The following is a 22,245-nucleotide window of genomic DNA, read 5'->3' as shown; positions in this document are numbered from 1 at the left end:
AGTCTAATGTGGGACCAGACAAGTCCCCGCTGAGGGGCATCTTACAAAGTGCCTGACAAGTACTCCTCCAGACTGTCAAGATGATCAAAAGCCAGGCCAGTCTGAGAGCCTGTCACAGCCATGAGGAGCCTAGGGAGACAACATCTAAATGTAATGTGGAGTCCTGGAAAAGAAGAAGGACATCAGGGGATAAAAAAGAGCCTAAGGAAATCTGAAGAAAGTATGGACTTTAAAAAAAAAAAAAGTATGGACTTTAATGATAACATCGACAATATTGTAAGGCTAATAATAATGTATTGATATTGGCTTCTTCATTGTGACAAATGTGCCATCCCAACATAAGATGATAGTAATAGAGGAAATTGGGTGTGATGAGTATGGAAACTCGGTACTATCTTCACACTTGTTCTGCATCGAAAAGTAGTCTAAAATAAAAATTTTATTGAAAAAGCTTGAAGACCTGAAGTTGGTAACTATTCACAGCTTATGGCCAAGAGAGGTGGAACTGAGAGAGTGCCTCTGGGAAAGTTTCTAGGAAGTAGAGAGAGGATTTCTGGAACTGGCCAGGGTTGAGAAACAGCTTGGGAGGCAGGGCCAGGAGGAAGGTCTGTATACGTCCCAGCCTGAGAGGAGGCACCACAAGGAGAGGATGCCTTGGGATGGGGTGTTTTGGGGTTCTGGAGGAGACGAATGGGTAAGGAGTGACAGCCTAGCTCCTTGCCTTCCTGTCACTTCCCACCTGACCTCGTCAGACTTCTGAGGCCAGCCCTGTTCCTCATCTGGGGGCAGTTCACCAAAGAAGTTAAGGGGTAGCTCTGGAATCAGAGGACCTCTGACACTTGGAGAAGCCTAACACCCTCTGGGAGCCCAAGAGTGCTCATCTATAATGAGCAGTGAGAAAATTGGTGTCCAGGGGTTGTCACAAAGGTAAATTGAGATAATACCTGGGAGGGCCAAGAGCTGACACACACTGGAGACTTCATTGGTCCATGTGCTGTGGTCCATTTGCCTTCCCTCTTGTCTGCCCTGAGCAAGAGCTAACAGTCAGTAGCTTCTCCTTCATTCCTAGGATCCAGTCCTTTCCCTGGATGCCAGACCCCAAGGGGCAGTTTTTAGACATGATCCCTGAATTCTAACACTCCTTCCATTTGGAAGTGAGGCTTCTATCCCCTCCTCATGAACCTGGGGTATAGGGCTGCTTCAGCCAATAAACCATGGTGGCAGTGAGGCCGTGCCAGTTTCTGGGTCTAGGCTTTTCCACTTCTGGTCTCTTGCAGCTCTCACTCTTGGAACCCAGCCCTCATGCTGTGAGGAGGCCTGAGCAGCCACGGAGAGGTCCACGTGGAGAGGAACACGGTCCCCCGCTCTCAGTCTGGCTGAGGTCCCAGCTGACAGCCAGCTCCCCCTTGCTAACCATGTGAGTCATCATGCCGGGTGATCCTTCTGTCCTCAGATAAGCACCCATCGTGTAGAGCAGCACCTAACCCTTTCCCCCCACACCCTGCCCAGACTGTAGATTCGTGAGCTGGATAGATGGTGGGGGATGTGTGAGGCCACTAGCTTTTGGGGTGGCACAGCCATAGTAACCTCAATATCCAATAACTGGGCCTCCCTCCCCGAGAGTGAGGTGTGGTGTGGTGGTCTAGCACATGGACTCTGGAACCAGACTCCCTGGGTTCAAATCCTGACTCTATCACATAGCAATTGTATGACCCTAGGCTCTCTGCCCCTCAGTTACTTCATCTGTAAAATTGGGGTAGTAACAGTAGATGTTGGAAAGATTGAACAAGCACAAAGCACAAAGAGAAGCACCTGGCACAATTATTTTGCCAACCCGAGGTGCCAGACCTCCTCCCCACTTTGGAGGCCTATTGTCTAAGGCCATTCCTGCCTGGCCACATGGGTCCCCGGCCGGACTTCTCAAGTGCCACCTGCCTGCCTCTTTGGACTGTGAGTTATTGCTCTGTCTACACGGTACTCATCTAGTGGCCTTTGGGACTCCTTTCTCCTGGTTCCCTGGTTCTTCCTACGCCTTTCTGATTCTGACTGCCTGCTTACCTCCTTTTGGCTGGGCTGTTTAGGGGATAAGAAAGATCTGTCTCTTGGATGTTGGGTCCCCCATGATGGGGGTGGCGTACTGATGGAGGAGTCTTTTGTTCATAAGCTTCACTGGGAAACAGAAGCTAATCATCCTCACATCTCATAGGAAGACATTGATTTGGTGCTGAAATAAGAGTCCAGAGAGAATGGGACACAGTATGAGTCTTGCCGCGGCCAAGCCAGTTTTCATGGTCTTTCTCTGGAACTGACAGCATGCAACAGACTCTGGAGGAAGCTAAGGTTTCATCTTCATTAGATTGAGCCGGAGAAAGGTGAACATGATTTTCCCACATATGTCTTCCTGCAAGGTCTGAGACCTCAGAAATGCTTTGCGTCCAGGTGGCACCCCAGGACTCCTGTTACCCTAGCTCCAGGAGCTCCCTCACCAGCAGAGAGGCCGCTGCCCTCTTCATTAGAGCTTTTCAAACCTCCTGAGGGAGGGCTGGAAATTTTCCTGGGGTACAGGGGGGGTTCTTTGAAATTCCTTTGAAAAGGAGGCACTGCTGCCCCAGCCTGAGGAGCAGGGAGCAGGAATTTGGTGGGGGTCAGGGAAAGCAGCCTGAATTCTAGAACTTGCTGGTCCTAAAGCCCCACTTAAGGATGATCATGCAACCTCCAGGACCTCTCCCCCTGAGCCTTCCCTGATGCTGTCAATTCCACCCTTGTGCCTGGAAGAATGAACTACTTCTTAATGCCCGGAAAGTCATATTGATGATTCCACAGGAATAGAATTTGGAAGCCATAGGGGTACCTTGGTGGTCCAATGGTTGAGCATCTGTTTTTGGCTCAGGTTGTGATTCCTGGGTCTTGGGATCGAGTCCCGCATCGGGAGTCCCCCACAGGGAGCCTGCTTCTCCCTCTGCCTCTGTCTCTGCCTCTCTCTGTGTTTCTCATGAATAAATAAATAAAATCTTAAAAAAAAAAAAAAAAAAAAGAATTTGGAAGCCGTAACCTTCCCTCTATGCCCTCAGGGGAAACAGAGAGCTGGGAGGATTGAGAGCCTGCATCCGAGGGAGAGGATCTGGGCTCGTGGCGGGCCTCCGAGTACCCCCAGTTCTGCTCTGTGATGGGCTGGACAGGAAGCAAGAGGCTCCTGGCCTCTGGCAGGACTGGAGTCTGACTGCAGGGAGAGACCGAAGCCCAGCTACGGGAGGTGGCTGCGTGAAGCAGTCTTCCAGAGCCCCACCTGGGACCACCTGCCCTCTGCCAAGAGTCCCGTTTCTGGAGGCGTTGCCAAGAGTCCCGTTTCTGGAGGCGATCGGGGTGTTGAGTGGGGACAATGTGTGGGAGGACACTGCCACTGACCGTGGTGATGACATCAGGCAAATTCCTTAGCCTCTTGGAGTCCCATTTATAAAACAGGGACAATGGCGCACACCCACACACACTCATAGGGCCACCACCGCCACCAGTTTCCAGAGCAAAGACTTTTTTTTTGCTTGGAAAGTTCTTTGCTATGTCAATGTGTCCTGTGAGTCACCAAGAGGTGCTAGGATAGGAGACAGTCCCCAAATCTAATTATCTCAGAGCCCTTTCTGGAGAGAGGAGTTTCTCTTGGAGGTAATGATCAATTCAGTTGTCCTTGACCCTGGCAGGGCTCAGGGAGCAATGCTGCAGCATTGAATGGAGGCCCAGGCTTCTGCACCCCAGGGACCCTTAGTCTCTGAGGCCTTCTGGGTCCCTCTGTGGCCATGAGGGCCGGGCAAGCGCCATGTGCACCCTGGTCCTGAGTCCTGTAGCCCTGCCAGCCTGGCGCAGCCCGGGTCCCCCTCACAGGTCTGGTGTGCAGCTGGCCGGAGGCCCAGAATCTGTCAGCAGCTTCATTGACATGCTGCCCCAGCTCTGCCCTAGTTCAGGATTTCTGAGCCTGAAGGCACATGCCCTGGCCTTTTCCTGCTTTCTCTCTCACCCTGGGGACAAGTCTCTGTCTCTGGGGGCCCAGAGATGATGGTGGGCTTGTTCCCTGGGGGCTCGCCTCTCAGTGCTGGTTGGTTGAGGTGGGGAGAAGCCCCAAGGCACCAAGGCCTGAGGGGCGGGAGCCAGGCAGGCCCAGCCTGATGGAGGGGCCGGTTCTGAAACGCATTGCCTTAAAGGGGCTACTTTTTGTGGTTTGTCTCTTCTGGTGAGGGTGCTTTTTAAAAATTTGCACACAAGTGTACAACGTGTAAGTGGTGGCCTGTTTCGGGTACTGCCTTCTGGCAATTTGTGGGGTTCAGCCATAGGACTCTGGCCCAGCCCGACCCCAAAGTGAGGAGAGGAGGTAGCTTCTCTTCAGACTCTAAGCCAGCCCAGTGCCCCTTGCCAAGCCCAGGAGGGGACAACAGAGCAGATGATGTTGTGGAACATCCTTCGGCTTCCCCAGGCATTTCCTGAGGCCAGAACCCCTGTCACACCCCCCAGTCAGTGATGTGTCTGCGAGAATAACCAGGTGAGGGCCAGCAACCATGCTTCTCCTTGCGTTTGAGACACTCCATGAGACTCTCTTTCCTGAAATACTCAACTGACGCAAGTAGCACAGCCAACATGAAATTCAGGGGGAAGTGCAGGTCTATGGCCACCCATTAGAGGCCCCTGCACTAGAAGTAAGCGTGTTGGGCTTGGGGTCTGGCCCTGGCTCTGCTGCTCTTTTGTGACCTCTTCCCTGGGCCTCCGTGGCTCCTGCAGGGACCAGGATCTTGTGCTTCCCAGAGGAACGGGAGGAAAGTTGACTGTGGGGAGTCTGTGGCTGGCACCTAGCTGGTGGCCTGGGGGCTTCCCACTTGAATGGGGTGGGTGTGGTGGCTGCTGTGGGTTTCGGGCCCAGATCCTTCCCCCACGACCCCCGGGACTGTGAGACTTGACTGCTAAGGCTCGATGCTGCCAGCTTCTCTGGAGAACATCAGCCCCCAGCCCCGGCCTGTAGCCAGTGACTAACCCAGGGTGCTACAGGCCAGGCTAATGCCGTGGTGCACATCCACTCCAGAGCTCTCGTGGGATTTGGGGATCCAGCAGGAGCTAGAGGCCACATCCTTGCTTCGGTTCCACCTCCCCCACCCCCATCCTACTTCCCTCACTCCCTGCTCCTGAGAACACTCCCCATTAACCCTGTCCACAGGGGTCCCCATTTCAGGCTCTGCTTCCAGGAACCTAACTAGAGACGCAGGCCTGGCCTACAACAACTCTGAGGGCTCCGGGTGCCAGGGGTGTGTGGCTGTGGGGTGGAGATGAAGCAGGTCAGACAGAGCCATCCTTGGCGGCAGGAGCCCAGAGCCAAGTGTGGGAAGCTCAGGAGCCGGAGCTGGGGGATCTAGCCTGGGCAGGGAGGCAGGCCACGGCCGGGGCTGCTCAGCCTGCCTTCTCTCTCCCCTCGGCCCCTGCCCTGAGCCACCTATTGCTAGTCTTGTCTTACAGACGTGGCAACCGAGACCAGCTAGTCACCTCTTCTCAAGGCTTTATTCTCCAGGGAAGCTGGGGCCCCTGCCAGCTCCGGAGCCTGGGTCCAGCTTACTGTCCCCTGCAGATGCCTGGTCTCTGCCCTGGGGGTTGGCACAGGCCGGACCCTTGGCAGTAAAGAAGTTGGGAGAAATCGAGGACTGGGTCTCCCCCTGGCGTGGAGAAAGGGCTTGACTGTGTTGGAATGGCCGGAACAGCTGGCCTGACCCATGCAGCTGGCAGCTGAATTGTGAAGCTGGGGAAGCGGGCTTCCTGCAACCTTCCTTCCCCTTTCCTGCTGGGAGGAAGGGGTCTCATAACGTCCCTCCCTTGTGCCCACTGCCCCCTCCTCCGGGTGGATGGGCAGCTGGGGCAGCATTGAGCACAGAGGCCAGGGGACAGTAGGGGCATTTCAGGCACCGCCGGTGGCCGAGCTGGGGACTTCCTGGGGGTTGTCACGTCACATCAGGTAAACCCTGCTTGATGTCACAGAGGACGCTTGGGCCATTCTCCCCTCCCCGCACCCCTGCACACACTACCGCCTCCCACAACGTGGAGACACCCCCTGAGCATTTGGGGAAGGGAAATCTGGAAGAGGTTCAGAGGGAAGCGGCGCCCAGCTGAAGGGCTGAGGAGGAAGAGGAAGGGCCGCTGCTGCGCTCAGCCAGTGAGGTTCCCATGTAGGGCAGGGCCCCATCGGCCCCCCGGGCCAGCTGCAGCTGGTCACTTAACGTGCCGCGCCAGCACCGCAGACGCACGGCCCGACGGCTGCTCTGAGAAGCCCGAGCTCAGCTGGCGGAAGGAGGGTGGTGGCCCCGCGGCCCGGCCGCCTGGCCCTGAGAGCTGTGGCCATTGTGCTTCCAGCGTGTTTACCCCAAACCTTCCTTCCTCTCACTGCCAGGAGTCCGGAAAGCCGTGGCTCTCTGGGCTCCGGGAGGGGGTGGGGTGTGTTTGAACCGGGAGTGCCCTCTAGGTTTGTGAAAGCCTCAGAAGCGTGGGCACATGCGGTCAGTGGGAGGGGGACCCGTGCAAGTCTCCTGGGGACAGCTTAGAGGTGTGGGTCACCGACCTTGAAGATGTACCTGCTTCTGACTCAGCGACCAACTTCTGGGAACCGATCCTATGGAAAGAATGGGAAGTTCACACATGGCATGTGTATAAGAATGCTTATCCCAGCCTTGCTTAGAACTGATGCCAGCCAATGGGGGATGGTACATTCACGCCATGGAGAACCTGGCAGCTATTTACACAGCGACGGAATGATCAGTAAGGCCGCCGTGAACATTCTGGTACATGTCTTTTGGCAGACATAAGCATGCCTTTCTCTTGGATATACACCCGAGATGGGGTGCTGGGTCAAAGGCTGTGGGCATGTACAACCTGAGTTGATGTTGCTAAACAGGGGAGGTTCTAGCATGTTCCACCACCAGTTCCTACTTGTCCTGCTTGCCATCTTCACCAACACTTAGTGTAGTCAGCTGGTTTCATTTTGTTTTTTCTAATGAATATGGGAAGGTGTTGCTTTGGGGTCTTAAAAATATATGTTTTATTTGTAAATAAAAACAAATAAATATTTATAAAAAATAAATAAAAATTTATAAATAAATAAATACAAATATATTTTTTATTTGACAGAGAGAGAAAACAAGCAGGGACAGAAGTAGGCAGAGGGAGAGGGAGAAGCAGGCTGCCAGCTGAGCAGGGAGCCTGGGTGGGACTGGATCCCAGGACCCCAGAATCATGACCTAAGCTGAAGGCAGACACTCAACTGACTGAGCCACCCAGGCACCCTGCATTGAGGTTTTTTGTTTTAAAGATTTTATTTATTTATTCATGAGAGACACAGAGAGAGAGGCAGAGACACAGGCAGAGGGAGCAGCAGGCTCTACGCAGGGAGCCAGACGTGGGACTCGATCCCAGGACTCAGGATCATACCCTGAGCCAAAGGCGGATGCTCAACCACTGAGCCACCCAGGCATCCCTGCATTGAGGTTTTATTTTTATTTTTATTTAATTTATGATAGTCACAGAGAGAGAGAGAGAGGCAGAGACATAGGCAAAGGGAGAAGCAGGCTCCATGCACCGGGAGCCCGATGTGGGATTCGATCCGGGGTCTCCAGGATCGCGCCCTGGGCCAAAGGCAGGCGCCACCCAGGGATCCCTGCATTGAGGTTTTAATCTGCATTTCTAAATATATGTTAAAAGAAAAATGGATTACAATTGTGGTATATTTATAAGGTAGAAATAGATACAACAATTAAAAAGAATGAACTACAACTACATGGATGAACCTCAAAAAAAACCCATTATGTTGAGTGAAAGAAGCCAAGTATAAAAGAGTACATATGAGGCACTTGAGTGGCTCAGTGGTTGAACATCTGCCTTTGGCTTGGGTCATGATCCTGGGGTCCTGGGATCGAGTGCTGCATCAGGCTCCCCATGGGGAGCCTTCTTCTCCCCCTGTTTGTGTCTCTATGTCTCTCATGAATAAATAAATAAAATCTTTAAAACAAACAAACAAAAATCAAAAGAGTACATGCTGTATGATTCCATTTAGATGAAAGCCCAAAACAGGCAAAATGAATGTAAGGTGATAGTCATCAGAAGAGTTGCCTATGGGGACACCTGGGTGGTTCAATGGTTGAGCTTCTGCCTTTGGCTCAGGGCGTGATCCTCGGGTCTGGGGGTCTGGGGATCAAGTCCCACACCAGGCTCCCTGCAAGGAGCCTGCTTCTCCCTCTGTCTATGTCTCTGCCTCTCTCTGTGTCTATCATAAATAAATAAATAAACAGATAAATAAACAAACAAACAAACAAATAAAATCTTTAAAAAAAATCTGATACCTTAAAAAAAAAAAGAATAGTTGCCTGTGGTGGAAGTAGTGGTAGGTATTGCTAGGATGGAGATGAGGAAACATTCCAGGGTGCTAGAAATATTCAATACCATGACCTAGGTAGTAGTTAAATACATGTATACATATGTAAAATTTTATCGAGCTTAATATCTTTGCATTTTGTTGTGTCTCAAATATATTGAAAATTAAAACAAAATATTTACCCCCCCAAAAAAAAATAAAAAAGAAAGAAAGAAGATAACAGATCTATACCATCCTGGAATCACATTCAATATATATTAAATGTAAAAAACAGGCTGCAAAAACTCTGTGGACCTTTAGGGCTTCCCTCCTACGCTTTTCCTCAGAGAAAGTCTAGTGAATCTCATTTTAAGCTAACATAAAATGTGGGGGTTATACAGAATAATAGTCTTTGAAACGGATTCAAAGTACATAGGAACCATTGTACAGAGATAAGAAATAACTCAATTGTACATTGATGAAGAAACCGAATGTTATAGCTTTCAGCACCATATTTTGCAGGACTGAAGAAACATGCTGTGTCCAGGGGGGCCATAATAAGGAAGGAAAATCTGTAAGTTATATAAAAATGGAAACCTTTAAAGAAGTTTGGGATATTTCTCTCCCTCCCTCCTTTCTTCCTTCCTCTGTCCCTCCCCTCCCCTCCTCCTTCCCATCCCTCCCCTCCCCTCCCCCTCCTTCCCTCCTCCCTCCTCTCCCCTGCACCCTTCCTTCCTTCCTTCCTTCCTTCCTTCCTTCCTTCCTTCCTTCCTTCCTTCCTTCCTTCTTTCCCCCTCCTCTTTCTCCTCTTCCTCATCCTCCAGGCAGCTTTAGCTGGGAAACTTGTTTCTTGCTCTCTTTTCTGTGAATGATATTCTTGGCAGGAAGAAGGATATAATTTAAACTCAGGTCAGGGTCCTGGTCCTGATGCTGCCACTTCTTGGAAGGGTGACCTTGGGACAATCACTTGTCCTCTCTGAGCCATAGACTCATCAATTGCAAAATTGGCATGACAATGCCTGCCATGCTAGATTGCTGGCAGCATCAATGAAGTAAATAATTGGAAATATGTTAGTAAATTGCCAAAGAACCATGACCCCTCTAAAACATGACTGCCCTTGCTGTGGTGGAGACACAGAACAGACTTTCATGTCAGGTGACCATGGGTTCGAGTCCCCAAACCACATTTACAGTAGGGCCCCAGGCATGGGGTCTAACCTTTCTGAGCCCTGGTGAATTTGTCTTTAAAACAGTGATGGAGGAAAAAAAATAAAATAAAACAGTGTTGGAGGGGCACCTGGGTGGCTCAGTTGGTTAGGCATCTGCCTTTGGCTCAGGTCATGATCTCAAGGTCCTGGGCTCGAGCCCCATGTTCAGCAGGGAGTCTGCTTCTCCTTCTCCCTCTGCACACTGCACCCCCCACCTCCAACCCTGCTCGTGTGTGTGCTCTCTCTGTCTCTCTCAAATTAATAAATAAAATCTTTTAAAAAAAACCAACAATGATGGAGACGGTGTCTGACATAAACTTGCTGTGAAGATAAAAGCAGATTATGTTTATAAACTAAGTAGTGTTGTAAGTGCTTGGATAGAGGAAATGCTCAGAAACAAAGCAACAGCAAATAGAAACCCACAGACTACTCCTAGATGCTTCTTATGCTGTTATTGTTCCTCACAGGACACCACTGAGTCCCTCGGGGGGGAAAACTGGGAGTAGGTCCTGAGGACAGGAGCTCATCTCTCCCCTTTGTGGTGAGAATAGTGGTGCCTATTCTTGCCGCCCTGCCTGTCCCTACATGGTCCTGGATCTGTGAGAAGTCCACTGAGTCACCAAGCCTCATCCTGGTAAGGCTGGGTCCTGAGAAAGAAGATAGTGCCTATCAAGTTTTCATTAAGGTCAAGGCTCCTATAGGGCCAGGAATGCCTGGAGAGTCTCTGGAACCCAAGTGCAGAGTCGGAACCAGTTTTCAGGGCTCTGGGGGGACTGGTCAAGGAGAGGGGCTCTGGAGTGGGCCCACCATCCCTGATTTGCTCAAGGGGAGCACAACAAGGAGTGGTGAGTGGTGAGATGGGGAGGACCCCAGGCAGGAAGCATCTCCAGCCAGGCCTCATTGCGGAAGTCCATTTAAGCCACCTACCAAGCACCCAGCACTCTGGTATTTAGGGTAGAGGACTGGACAAAATGACAGTCTTCACTTAGGGAAAATCTCAGCCTCGGATGAGGACAGGCAGAGAGACGTGCACTAATAGGTGTAAGGACAACAATACGACTGCCAGCATTAGCATGTCAGATGTACCCTAGAGCCCTTTCCACATGCTCTTTGAATCACAAGCCTCGGAGCCTAGTTCTCAGACAGGGGCATGTCTGCTGGAAGCGTGGATGGAATGGCTCAGCCGGGCTGGGCTGTGTGGGCAGGGAGGGGAGGCTTGCCACAGGGAGAAGCCTCTTAGCCACTGGAAGGAGGGCCTCCCTTCGAAGCCCCACTGTCTCCCCACTGCCTCCCCAGGCTGCCTGTCCTCCCTTCTCTCTGGGAAATCTTCAAGAGGCTGTCTGTGCCAGGCTACACGATTCCCAGACTCAACAGTCAGAGGGTTCCTCTCCCTAAGTTCCCATCCCCCAAGGCCCCCCCACCCTGTCTCACCCTACCCCACCCCTTATCACATATTTTCAAAGCCAAAAGAACCTTGGAGCTGCCCTTTGCGCACAGACCAGAAAGCTGAACATTACAAAGGACTGGTCCAAGGTCCCCCAGCTGGTCCTGGCTGAACCTGGAGACCCAGGCTTCCTGGGTTCCCAACCCCACGTTTTCCCCACCACACGCCTCCTGGGGCTCCCGTGGGGCTGACTGGGCTGAGCTCCGGGCTGTGGGGTCTGGGGTCCAGAAAAAAACCAGGACAGTCTCTCCAGTCCCCAGGTTGAGCCAGGGCAGAAGCAACAGGACCTGAGGCTTTTCCCACCAGTGAAGGCACCGTTTTGGTTGCTCTCTTTTCTTCCTTCATCGTCTGCAATCACGTCAGCGTCTCCATCGCTGCAATCACGTCAGCGTCTCCCAGCGTTGGATTTGCCCAAACCCTTGGTGGACACGGCCGGGCCAGGATGCCATTGTGTGGCTTGCGATTGGGTGGGAGGCCTGCACGTGTGTGTGATGAGTGTGTGGTGGCACATCCGTCGGTGTCGGCATCTGTCTGTCTGGGTGTGATGTGACTCAAATGCTGAGGCTCACATGCCCGCCCTCTCCCTCCCCATCTCCCAGCAGCTGTATCCCGCCCCCAGGGAAAGAATGTCCCTGGCAGCCACCATGCCCACCCCAGGCTGGAAGCAGCAGCACAGGTGGGGACACTGTGTCCAACTGGCCCCGTGACAAGGCCGCCCAGGAGGAGCCTCCCCTCCAGGGTCCCCCATTAGTGCTGCCTGCAGCAGCTGTCGCCCTGAGAGACAGGCATGCCCTGAGAGGAAGTGCCTGCAGGCCAGGGAAGCAGTCCACGGGAGCCCTGCTGTGTCTTCCCTCAGGCTCCATCCAGGGGAGTGGGGCTGGCCAGGAACCTCTGGAGGCCAGGGCTCTGTCACTCATGCATCCCTGTGTCCCCTCAACAGACACGTCCTCAGCACCCACCATATGCCTGGAGCTGGGGCCCTGCCAAGGAGCTTCAGTGCTGGCGAGTGGAAGTTTCCACACTAAGCCTGTGTTGTCTGGGAGGAGGGATTTGTCGGGAGAAGAGTACCGTGGGTACGAGAAGTCCAAAGTCCACTGCACCCAGACACCTTCCACTCTCGGACAACAGTAAGCAGGGCCATCACACAGGGCTGTGAGAAAAGCCCAGAAACACAGTTTTGCTGATTTATTTATTTACTTACTTACTTATTTAAAGGATTACTTGTTTTTTTATTCATGAGAGACAGAGAGAGAGAGGCAGAGACATAGGCAGAGGGAGAAGCAGGGTCCCTGTGGGGGAGCCTGATATGGGACTCGATCCCAGGAGCTCAGATCACCACCTGAGCCAAAGGCAGATGCTCAACCACTAAGCCATTCAGGTGCCCCTCTCCCAGAATTTGTGACAAATCCTGTGTGTATTCCCCCAGGGCAAACATCTAGACAGAAGACAGGCGTCTCCAAGCATCCACCACTTGTCCTCATATAGACAAAGCATGGCCACAGTTTCCATGGAAGAAGAGAGAGGGTAAACAACCCCAGATCTGAGTTCTTGGTCCATTTGTTTTTCTGGCATTTTGATGAATTTGCACCCGGCTGCATTTATGTATACCCAACAAGAAGAATAGTTTCGTTGTTGTCGTTACTTTGTTTGTTTTTTGCCAAAACAGAAAAAAAAAAAAAAAAAAAACAAACCAACCACCAAAAAACTCATAAATATTGCCAAGAAAGAAAAGAACAAACCAAGAGAAGTTGATGAGTTATATAATTAGGTTTAAACAGAAACTAAAATCTTAAGAACTTTAGTCAGAAAATAGAATATGTTTGTCAAACGTGTGTATGTTAATGTTCGTGTGTCTGTGGATGCGGTATATGCGTGTAGTGTGTGTTGATGCACAAAGTGTGAGTGTTCGTGTGCGTGATATAAATGTGGCACGAATATGGGTGTATTTGGTGTGTGTGTGTGTGTGTGTGTGTGTGCCCCAGGTATGTCTGTAGAGCGTCGAAGTGTACGTTTGTGCTCTGTGTCAGTGGTATGTGGGGAGTTATGCAGTGTGCATAAATATAGTAAAAATCAGAATGCATGTGTATGTGTGTAGGGTATGCGCACGTCGTATATGTGTGTGTACCCATGATGTGTGCATTCCGGGTAAGCACGTGGCATTCTTGTTCTGTGACGCACTGGCCTTGAGCAGGGCCTGGTGATGACGTGAAGCAACATCAGAGTTTGAAATAGCTCCCTGTGGAGCCACAGCAAAAACTGTAGGCCAAGAGCCTTGAGTCTTTTTTTGGTGCTTGCTCTTCCGAGAGGAAATCAGGAATTTCTGGGGCTTGTTTTACCTTCTCTGAAATCCAGACAAGCAGAAAAGTGACTGGAGTCTCGGGGAAACCCAGCTGCCAGCTCATGAGGGCGGGATTAAAAAGCTTACAATTTGCAGTTTCCAAGAAAAATTGCTCACCAAACTTTTCAGACTTTTTTTCCCCTTTAGAAAGATGGGAAAAGGTTCCCATTGGCCTTTTACTGGGAAATCGAGCAATTTCCATGATGGATTCAGGACGCTCTTTTTTCCTCCTTTTAAAAAAAAGTTAATCCTGTGGTAGCAAAGGGAGGGTTGACAGACGTCCAGAGCTTTCTGCACAACAGTTGATAGGGTTGCGTCTCCCAGCACATTGGAGGCCACATAATGCAGCAAATCAATTTATTTTACCTGCTTTCAGGCAAACTGTCCAGAGTATTTCATTCCCCGCCAGGCCAGCAAGCAGAATGGAGAGTGAAGACCTCTTTGCCCTGGGCCCTTGCAAAAATCATGGCACCTCCTTATCAGGAAGGGTTATGGAAAAAAAAGAAAAAAAGAAAAAAGGAAGGGTTATGGATCGTGGCTCTTCCTGCTACACGGGACTGAGGTGTGAGCCCTGAAGCAATGGTCATGACTGTTTTTGCAGAGTGGAAGGGACAGTCCCAAGGGGCAAGGCTGTTGTTGGCACGGGGCCTGCTACCTAGTAGGTGTCCTGTAAATAGTGCTGAATGAATGAGTGGCCCGGGAGGTGACCATCCAAGAGAAACAGTCCGATTTCCCCCCACCGCCAAGCAGGGCTTCCAGGGCAGGGCTGGGGGCAATGGGTCGGCCTGTCCAGCTGTTGGATTTCCCCCTCCTCTTTTCCGGTCCCTCTCCCAACATCTCCGCTGGTTCCCACGCCCTGGCCCAGGGGCTTCTGCTGTCCTGTTGGGCTGTTATCAGGGCCTGGCCTCTGCCCACCTAGACCTTTCATTGGACCAGGAAAAGGCCAAGGACAAGGCAGAGCAGGGAGGGGCAGCTTCAAGAGATTGATGTGGAAAAGAATCACAGTTAGAATGGGCTGATCTGGTGTAGCCTCAGGTGAGAAGTGAAAGTTTAGGGAGGGATAGGACATTCCCAAGGTTACACGGGTGGTGGTGGAATAATAATGATCATCAGGGGCCCCCCGGGTGGCTCAGTGGTTCAGCATCTGCCTTTGGCTCAGCTCATGATCCCGGGGTCCTGGGATCGAGTCCCACATCAGGCTCCCCGGGGAAGCCTGCTTCTCCCTCTGCTTGTGTCTCTGCCTCTCTGTCTCTCTGTGTCTATCATGAATAAATAAATAAAATCCTTAAAAAAATTATGGTAACAGTAGTATCTACTGTATGAGATTGCAAGTAGACTTCCCCCCAACATCTTGCACTGCTGAGATCCTTCCACTTCCTGTAGCTAGTTTGCTTTGGGCACCCACGGAGGAGACCGAGAGCATAGGCGTGGCCCCTCGGGTTACCAAGGAGACCCAGTGGGGCAACAGCTTCAGGACTCCAGGTGGGAAGTCTGGTCTTGCCTACAAAGCACTGGTTGCCTGAGGGAATAGGCTAGAATTCTTGGATTTTGAGCTTTAAAAGCCAGACCGTAAGACTTCCGAAATAAGGAATTATTGTTGAAATTTACAACTCAATACAGGTGACAGAGCTGGAAAAGGAGACCTGAGAATGTACCAAGAATGCAGCACAAAGATGGAAATAAATGGAAAACAGGGAGGAGGGAGAAGTACAGATGATAGAATGAGAAAGTCCAACCCATGCCAAGTAGAATCCCAGGAAGAGCGACCGGAAAGAATGAGGGGCAATATTCAGAGAGACAATGGCTAAGAAATCTCCAGAACTGAAGACAGAAATGAGGGCAGCCCGGGTGGCTCAGCGGTTTAGCGCCGCCTTCGGCCCAGGGCCTGATCCTGGAGACCCTGGACTGGGTCCCACATCGGGCTCCCTGCATGAAGCCTGCTTCTCCCTCTGCCTGTGTCTCTGCCTCTGTGTGTGTGTGTGTGTGTGTGTGTGTGTGTGTGTGTGTGTCTATGAATAAATAAATAAAATCTAAAAAAAAAAAAAAAAGAAGAAGAAAACAGAAATGAGTTTCCATGTATAGCAGAATCCCGCCAGGCTCTGTGGCAATTACAGATCTCGAAGAGAAACCTTCCTGAGCCCCTTCCTGAGCCCCAGGCCTTCTCTTCTGCCCTAACCACAGGGACGCTGCCTCTGCACTGGTACTGCTTCCACTCGCCATTCTTTGATGGGCAAGGTTTACCTCTTCCGCGAAACTGGGAGCTTTCTGAGGGTAGGAGACTCTCTCCCAGCCCCAGGACTGGGGAAGGATGGCAGGATACCTGGTCAGAGATCTAGGTAGAGTCCTGGGCCCAGAGCTCAACTCATTCTGTCTCAGTTTCTTCACCTGTAAAATGGAATTAGAAATACCTGGACAGAGCATCCTGAGATTCACACCTGGGATGACTTCCTCCTACTCTGTGTTCCTGGTCTGTTTGATCTATAGCCATTTGATGTCACTATTTTTATTTCTAGATTCTGCTCCCTACCCCACCAATTCCACCTCTTCTTTTCTTTTCTTTTTCTTCATATGTTCATGAAGAACCACAGAGCGTTGTCTCTCAAATTTAGTCTTAGCAGTAGAGGTCATTCGTCAAATAAAAATATATTGTCAGAAACCCAATGCCAGCAGAATAAAGGAACTACTGCTTAAATTGGGGTGGGTGGGGTGGGATGGAGACCCAGAGTCCAGCTGACTCATTTCCCCCTTTCCCTCATACAACCCCTGTGGCACCATGGCTGGAACAGCTAGAAAACAACTCACTGGGGCTCCTGGGTGTGGGCATGATCCTTTGGCTCAGGGCGTGATCCTGGGGTCCCAGGATTGAGTCCCACATCAGGTTCCCCGCAGGGAGCCTGCTTCTCCCTCTGCCTGTGTCTCTGCCTCTCTCTGTGTGTCTCTCATGAATAAATAGATAAAAATCTTTAACAAAAAAGAAAAGAAAAGAAAAGAAATGAAAAGAAAAGAAAAGAAAAGAAAAGCACTCATCAAAAGCTTTGATGTAGCATTCCCCAAAATGTGTTTCTGGGAAGCCTCCTTCATGGAAAAGGGGTTCTATGGTTGAATACATTTAAGAAACACTGGATTAACCAAAGTGAATTGAGTCTCTGCAGGATTTCTTTGATAATTTAATATTCATGTTGTGTGCTGGGAGTCTTAAAGAGGGTAGCTGATGTGCTGAGTTCTGCAAACCTACCTGTTTTATCAAGAATTACCCTTGTGGGCTGGTGCTGTGCAGAACACACTAGGAAAATGCTATACTGGAGAATAATAATAATAATAATTTTTTTTTCCTATGTCTCCCCCTCAAGATCTGTGAGGCTGGACACTGAAATAAAAGGCGAGACAATTATCACTCTGGACTGAATATGAGCTTTAGGCTTTCATGACCCCCACATTTGAAAAGGTCTGTGGGAAGCCCAGCGATTTGCACGCTTTCTTTCTTCTCATCTCTGTTTTGCAGCCATAAACACAGCCTGGCTAGATCCAGACACCGGGAACCCCAGTTCTACGGTCAGTTCCTCTGACAGCTCAGGCAGGGGGGCCTACTTTTGTCTCAGGGCTAAGCCGGCCCTTGAGCCCCAGGCAGGAGGCCCCAGAGCTCCGGCTTGGCCCGTGAGAGCTGTGGGAAACCTGGTTCCCACTTGCCCACCCTCTTCCTGGCAGCCCAAGTGGCTGTCCAGGCTTCTCTTTCCTCTTCTTACTGGCAGGAAGAATTTCTGGAAGTGCGGCTGGGCCAGTGACAATGAGGCAGGATGCCCGTCACCCTTACGGGACCGGCCAGCTGTGCAGGCAGGGCCCTGCCCCGCTCCCAGGCGGGGGGTCACAGAGGTAGTCCTCCCTGCCTGCCCGGCCCCAGCTGGGGCTCCAGGGACAGGACAGTCCCCTGCATGGGGCTGGAGATCAGGGGCGGACACACAGGAGCGTCTCTCCAGAGGCCAAATCCCCTGGCCTGTCGGGTCTCTGGCCCACAGCTCTGCCCTCTTCCTTTCGCACCTGGCACAGTCAGCAAGGGGAGGGGCGCCCTCCAGGTGCTGTGAGGCCGCAGTGACCGGAGCAGACCTGTCTCCGGGGCCTAGAGTGGGGTCAGGCCGTCCAACACGCAACTTGAGAATATCGATAAAATGTTTTCCGGCTTTGACGGGCCAGGAGGGACTGCAGAGGCATTTAGTCCAGGCTGGGGATTTTTTTTTTTTTTTTAAGATTTATTTATTTATTCATTCAGAGAGAGCGAGAGAGAGGCAGAGACACAGGCAGAGGGAGAAGCAGGCTCCATGCAGGGAGCCCGATGTGGGACTCGATCCCGGGTCTCCAGGATCACACCCCGAGCTGCAGGCGGCGCTAAACCCCTGCGCCACCGGGGCTACCCCAGGCTGGGGATTACGGACTACACTCCCTCCCTCCTCCCCCCAGGAAATACCAGGTATCATTAAGCCGCTTGCCCGGCTTCAGAGCTGTGGGTGCTCGAGGAGCTGAGACCCATCCTTGCTTTCCAGGACTTTTCTCTGTGTTTCTGGTCTCCCTCCTTCCCTGTTTGCCCGGCTGGCACCGCCTCCACCTTCCTGTCTCCCTGCCTTGCCCTGTAGACCTGCTATCCCCAGGGAAGGTGACTGAATGCTGGCAACTGGGCGCCCCCCCCCCACCAGGGCGCCCTGGCTTGGCCTCCTGCCCCCAGGGCCGGGCCGGGTGCTCAGGACAGCTGCCCCCACTGCCCACCCCCCAGGGCAGCTAGTGCACTTTGTTTCTCTCCTTCGTGCCTCTGTTACCATGGCCACAGCCACATCACTCAGCCATCCTTCCTTGGGGGAAGTTGGGCAGGAATTTTTGTACTTTAAAAAGTTGTTATTGTCTGAGGGGAAGCGGCCAAAAAAAGAGACGTGTTATCTGTGGACTGGACTTGGCTTTCCCTCATAAACGAATGGGCTTTCCAAAGAAAGTATTCAAGGGGGGTCCGGAGGAGGCAGGAAGGGCCTGGGATGTCTGTCCTTCCCTTAGACCCGGGGCGCCCTGATGCCAAAGCCACGTGCCTCGGCTGGGACTCCTCGAGGGCGGGAGCCCTGCCACCACCATCTGACTGGAGCGTGATGGTGCAGAGACCCTGCCCCGGCCGCTAGGTCTGAGCAGGCCCTAGGAGCCCAGGGTAGGTTCAGGATGTTAAGGGACCCGTGTTCCTCGGGGCTCGCCTGCAACCCCTTGAGGCCCTTATTCTCCTACTCCCCCCAGACCCCACATACAGACAGGCTTCCTGCCACTGCCCCCCACCCCATCCCCGCTTTGCTCAAGCCATTCCCTGAGCCTGGAGCACCCTTTCCACCTCACCACTTATCAGGTTTCACCATCCTTCCTGGCCCCACCGCCTCTTCCCTGCCCCGTGGTCCCTCCACAGCCATGTGCCTCCTGTCCCTTCATGGGAACTGGCACCTCCATGCTCAGCCCCACACAAACACAGCAGCTGGGGAGGAGAGCCGGGGCGGCAGGATGATGGATGAGGCTGCAGTGGCTCCCTTCCCTGCTGTGGCTGTGGTTGGGAGATCTCCCCTCGAAGAAGTCTGATATTTTCCAGGAATTTCCTGAGGGGAGGGGACCAAGCATTCCGGAATGAGAGCCAGCTGTGGAGTTGAGGCCTGGGGGTGAGGAGCAGGGCTCTGGGCTTCCTGGCTGAGTCAGCACCATCCCCAGGTAATTTATGGGCTGAGTCAGGGCTGGGGGCCCCGGAGGTGGGGAGGGCACGGGGGAGTGGGGAAGGATGGGGAAGGTGCCTCTAGGCAGTCTGTCAAGGGGAGGGCAGCCTGACTGGCAGGAAGGCAGTCTGGCTGATTCGCCACAGACCCCCTTCTCCCCACCAGCTTTGCTCCCTTGCCTGGAGTCTGCAAAAGCAGGGAGCCAGAGGGAGGAGCCGGAAGATGGATACGAGGCAGCAGAAGGGGAGAAGCCTCTGGCAGGCCCTGGGGGCTCAGGAAGACAGGGGAGGCAAGCGAGCAGGCTTGGGCAGGCCTCAAGGGCTGAGTGGGGTGAGGAGAGCTCCCAGCTCCAGCTCCTCCTCCCTCCTGGCCCCGCCCCCTTTCTCAGCTGAAAAAGCACATCTGGCTTCCATTCCCTTCTGCCGTTGCCCTGCTGGGTGACATGGGCTTGGTGCCTCCTCCTTTCTGAGGCCCAAATGCTCACTTGGACAAGATGGCCTGGCTGCTCCAAGCCCCGACGTGGGGCTGCTCAGTCCATTCCAATGGCGGTAGCCTGCAAAGCAAGACCAAGCAAAAACCGGTCTGGGGGTGCTGCCACCTAAGGCTCACTGTAGACCTTGATCTTGAGTGGAGATGTGATAGGAGAGTGACAGGGAGAAGCTGCACCTGGTTACTGTCACCTCCGGGATGGAGGAGCCTGGAGAGGCAGTCCGGCATGTGTCATCACACACATACACCTCACACACCCTAGATCCCCAGGAAAAACCCTTTTCTGTCCATCTCACCCAGCACAGAGCCTGGAGTCAAATAGGAAGACAGGTTCTGGGGATCCCTGGGTGGCTCAGTGGTTTGGCGCCTGCCTTTGGCCCAGGGCGCGATCCTGGAGTCCTGATCGGGTCTCGCGTCGGGCTCCTGGCGTGGAGCCTGCTTCTCCCTCTGCCTGTGTCTCTGCCTCTCTCTCTCTCTGTCTATCATGAATAAATAAATAAAATCTTTAGGAAAAAAAAAAAAAGGAAGACAGGTCCTGATACAAGCTCCGAGGAGGAGCCCTCTCCTGCTGACAACTCGAGGCAGAGGTGTCTCCCCAGGAGAGGATCCAGCTCCATGCGCATCTGCTATATCATCACACACCTGAGGCAGCAGAAACATCCTCCAGCAGGTTCCAAGCAGGGCAGGGTACCGTGAAGTTGGGCTTCACTGGCCCTGGTCTCAGCCTCTCACAGGGGCCCCCAGATTTTTGAGTGTCTTGACCTGGCTCACTGCCCCAAGTCCCCGTGCTGAAGAGGAGCCCCTATGAGGATGGTAGATTTTGAAACCCCAAATTAAGACAGGAGATCTGAAGAACTTGCAGGGATTTGTGACACCATGTAAAAGATACACAAAAAGAATCTCATTTTGCATGCTTTTCTGGGTAAGAATAGTCGTAATGAAATCAAATTTGGACAGAAGGCTACTGGGCACACATGAGGGTCAGTGACACAGCTTGACCCTGGACCAGCCCCGCCCCTGTCATCACCAGGTCCTGTCAGGCCCCTGTGGTGAGAGGTGGTTGGGTTCTGGAAGGAGTTGGAATCCAGCCGACAGGATTCTCTGACAGATGGGATGTGAGGCCTAAGAGAAAAGATTCAGGGACAACTCCAAGATTTTGATCTGAGCAATAGAAGGAATGGAATTACCACAGACTGAGACAGAGAATGAATTTTGTTGTACATTCAACAAATTGCTTTTATTATGAAAGTCCAGAAACTGGGAATAGCTAGAACTGAGCAGGGCATCTGTGGGGTCCCTGCCCACAGGGACCTCTGGGTCATTACGCCACCCACCACAGTCCCAGGGGCTCCCAAGAGGCTCCAGTGCAGAAACAGGGAGGCTTACCTTCCTGCCTCCACTATGGGGTAGAGACAGCTGTGGGAAAGGATCTGACCCTCCTGAGCACCCCTGGGCTGGCACAGGAGAGACCCAGGGGCCCAGGAAGGGGGTGGCGTGTGTGGGCTTCTGTCTACACAGAGACACCTTGGCCCACAGAGGCCCTTTCTCCTCAGACCCAGTGTGCTGTTGCCACCAGCACCTTCTAGAGGAAGTGTCCACAGGAGCCCAGGACTATACTCTGATTCTCCGGCCACAAACCCCTGCAGGCCTGGCTGGCCAGAGGCGTGCCTGTGCATCCTGGCAAGCGAGCGCCTGGGGACTCATCGCTGGAGAGGCTGTGAGGATGGCTTTGTGCGGCTGTTCAGGTTGGCGCTGCCAAGTCCCCTTGCCAGGAGAGACCAACTGGGCTGCCAAGCCTCCTGAACTTAGGTTACCTGAGGAGGCAGCCTTGAAGCCATCTGCTTCTCTCTGCCTGCCATGGGCCTGCTCAACCCAGGGGCCAGATACCCTGTGTCCCCACATCAGCAGAGATGAGGGATGGGAAGATAGCTCTGTGGGAAGAGTCAGGAGGACCACCCTTTGTGAGAATATAGGTTCCTGGGCGTCTCTCCAGACCTGCAGAATCTGTGTCTCTGAATATTTACCAAGCTCCTCTGGTGATCTGATGAGGGTCAGGGGTTGGGAGCCCTGGCAGAGAGGATGCATGCTTTCCGCACGATAGCTGGAGAAATGCCATACTTGACGGGAGTCAAAGATGTGTCACAAAGTTTAGGGGGTGCATGGGGTTAGGAGGTGTACTCTGGTTGTCTGAACACAAGAGAACACTGGATCTTTGAAGGCCCTCAAGGGGGGCATTTGGGAAGTTGGAGCTGGGGTTAGGGAGAGCCCTGGGTGGGGAATGAGGCCTCCTCAGGCCCACATGGGGCACACCCTGGAGCTGATCTGTATCTTGTGACCTGCTCCTTCACTCTGTAAACTCTTAACCCTGATCTGGAGGTGATCCCTAAGGGTAGGGCTCATCTGCCCAGAACCACGTTGAATAAATAAATGTGCTCTGCCCAGATTTTATCTCTTCAGGATTCCAGAGCACAAGACAAATGGCCTCATGTCCAGCAGAGAGGTATAATTCATCCTCTGGGGTGAGCCCCAAGCCTGGGGGTGGGGTGGGGAAAGGAGAGATGGATGGTATGGAGCACATGGAACATGCAGACTTGGGGGCTGGTGGGCTCTGGAGCTCTGTATGCAGGGCTCAGCTCTAGGACCTTCTAAATAACCTTGCCTTCCCAGGGCTTACACAGGGA

This window comes from Canis lupus, chromosome 10, assembly GCF_011100685.1.
Source record: "Canis lupus familiaris isolate Mischka breed German Shepherd chromosome 10, alternate assembly UU_Cfam_GSD_1.0, whole genome shotgun sequence".
In the NCBI taxonomy this organism is placed as follows: Eukaryota; Metazoa; Chordata; class Mammalia; order Carnivora; family Canidae; genus Canis; species Canis lupus.
Note: the sequence above shows the minus strand (reverse complement) of the source record.